This window comes from Ranitomeya imitator, chromosome 3 (genome assembly GCF_032444005.1).
Source record: "Ranitomeya imitator isolate aRanImi1 chromosome 3, aRanImi1.pri, whole genome shotgun sequence".
NCBI lineage: Eukaryota > Metazoa > Chordata > Amphibia > Anura > Dendrobatidae > Ranitomeya > Ranitomeya imitator.
Window position 1 is genome coordinate 579,404,938 of NC_091284.1, and position 3,080 is coordinate 579,408,017.

Consider the following 3,080-nt stretch of genomic DNA (forward strand, 5'->3'; position numbering starts at 1 on the left):
AGAAAAGCTGGATCAGGCTTTGTGTTTCCTTCCAAGAAGGCTGAGAAAGGTGGATTAATGGAGATGGCCTGTAGTTCACCCAACTAAAAGTTTTTTTCAGGGGGAGTACACCAATAGTGGCAGATCAAATTGTCTCAAAGGGATCCCGCATAAGAGCATTAAGTACTACAGTAGATTCAATGTACTGATAGGCCCTTCTCTAGATCCTTCTGAGAATTTATCCCATACTTCAGCATATATTTTAAAGGAGGTAACTTTTTCTACTTAAAAGGAGAGTGTAAACTTACTCCTGTGAGAGGCCCTTGACTGATAACAATCCCATCAAGTTCCAAACAGTGAGATGGAGATTGTGAACCTGAGGTTCGAGTACTGGCCCCTGGGACAGAAGACTGGGATTTTAGGGAAATATCCAGGGGCCCAAGGTGGACATAATTCTCAGCCTAGTGAACAAAGCCCTTCTGGGCCAGAAGGGACGATCATATGACCCAGACTTCCTCTTCCGTATCTTCTTTAACACCATTTTAATTAGAGAAAAGGGTGGAAATGCCTAGGCCAGGCAAAAGTACCACTCCTGTAGAGGAGCATCCACCCCACTCGGGAATTCCCCTGGATTCAGGGGAAAAAAAAATTGTAACAAACAAGTTTATTTCTGAAAGACCCCCACAAGGTACAGATCTGACTGAAGATTTCCCTATTCCAAATCCATTCCCCTTGACTGATTACATGACGGCTTAGGTAGTTGGCTATATCATTTTTTGTCCCTTTTCAGTTGCGGGCAAAAAGGGAGGAAGGGCAAAAAGGGAGTTACACTAACCATAAGGTCTTCATCACTTTCTCCATCAGTGAGCCTGATATGGTCCCCACTATTTATATAGCCCACCGCTGTTTTGTTGTCGGACATGACCACCACCTTTCTCTCTGATATCCACTTATGTGAAACCTGTAACACTTTCCTTACTGATGTTAACTCCTTCAGGTTTGATGAACCTTGCTTAATGGTGATAACCTACAGACCCTGAAAACTATGACAGGATAGGTGGGCTCCCCACCCATCTGCACTCGTGTCGTGCTAATTACCAACAGTTTCTGAACTTTCCATTGAACTCCTCTCAGGAGGTTCTTTTTGTCTAAGGACCAGATTAGGGAGTCCTAAACTTCTGCAGATAACTGGATTTTTTAATGAATTTGGGCCCACTGGAATGCTTGAATTGTGGCTGTTGGTGAGCCTAAGGCCGGAGTCATAATGCCCTATAATACGGACGAGTGCTGTGCGATAAAAAAAAAAAAAAAAGCATAGCACTCGGACCAGTATTCCTCTATGGGGCAGCTCACTTCACCGTTTTTCCTCGGCCGTTTTCAGTGTGCGAGTGAAATCGCAGCATGCTGCGATTGTCACCGACACTCGGCTCACTCACACTCATATAAGCCTATGGGTGCGAGTGAGACCACGCACATCACTCGGATATCATCCGAGTGATATGCGATATACGTTAACCTTGGCAATGGAGGAGATGGAGAAATTAGTTTCTCCACCTCCTCCACAGCTGTGCTCTGATCCGCTCTGTGTGAGAGGCTCGGAGAGCAGGCGCATGACACTCGGATCCCGCTCGCAGCAGATCAGGAGCCGAGGGTCATTAGCATATCGCATCAAATGCTCTCGCATCAGATGCAATACGCTAGTGTCACTCCAGCCTAATAGAAATATTACTCCCCTTACCGAAATTTCCAGATTAGTCTGGATTTTATGTCTGATTTTCAAAACCTTCTCTATGGACTATGGAACCCCAGAAAGGAAAGGCATTGGGTATTGCAGATGGAGAAAGTCCGATCTTTATCGCTACTCTGAGGAATTTCTGATGGTCTGGGTGCATCCTTCAGGTCTATCACTGCTATAAAACAATCAGGTACAATAGCGTTATGGTGGATTTTAGGATTTCAATTATGAATATAGTGGTTTTTGAATGCGCAAACCATCTGTGTTTTGTTTTATTTTTTTAACAAAGATTGCTGTAAAATCCTGTTTGATTCTGGTACTTTGACTAATACCTGTCTTTCTAAATGCTTCTGAACTTCCTCTGTCACTACTCGTGTTTCTACCATTCTCTTGGTGGGGTGGAGGAAAAAACTAGCTAGAGTCCACGGGAAAGCGTGTCTACGACAAACCGGGAACATGGCAAAAATGCCACTGATCTGAAAAGAGCTTTAGCCTTCCCCTCAACCGAAAACCTGGCCTCATGGTTGCAGGGGTCTTCTTTTATTGGGGTTAGGTTTATTGAACATCCCACCCTGGGTTTTGTTCTTTTTCCAAATGCGTCTGCCCCTCCCTCTCAAATTCATCTGGTTTCTCCTGGAGCCTCTTTCGGATCTAATAAAAAAAAAGGGAAATTATTTCTGCCATCAGCAGTTTTCTCCAAAATTTCATCCAGAGCCGAACAAATAACCCCCTGACAGGAAATGGCACAAAACTTCATTTTAGACTGAAAATCTGCCTACCAGTTTTTAAACCAAAGAGTTCTGCGTGCAGAGTTAGAAAGGGCACAGGAGTGGGTGGCCAACCTATAGCTATCCACAGATGCGTCTGCCAGAAAATCCACTGCCTTTTGAATTGCAGGCAGGGATTGCAAAAGTTGTTATCTTAGACACGTATTTCTGGAGTCTAAAGCTGGAGTCACACATAACGATATCGTTGACGATATCGTTGCAACGTCACGCTTTTGGTGACGTAGCAACGATCCCGCTAACGATCTCGTTATGTGTGACAGCGACCAATGATCAGGCCCCTGCTGGGAGATCATTGGGAATGATCAGGACCATTTTTTGGTCGCTGATCACCCGCTGTCATCTCTGGATCGGCGTGTGTGGCGCCGATCCAGCGATGTGTTCACTTGTAACCAGGGTAAATATTGGGTTACTAAGCGCAGGGCTGCGCTTAGTAACCCGATATTTACCCTGGTTACCATTGTAAAAGTTAAAAAAAAAAGTACATACTCAAATTCTGATGTCTGTCACGTCCCCCAGCGTCCACAGGGTTAAAACTGCTTTCGGCAGGAGCCCTGCTAATGCACGCGCTGCGGCCGAGA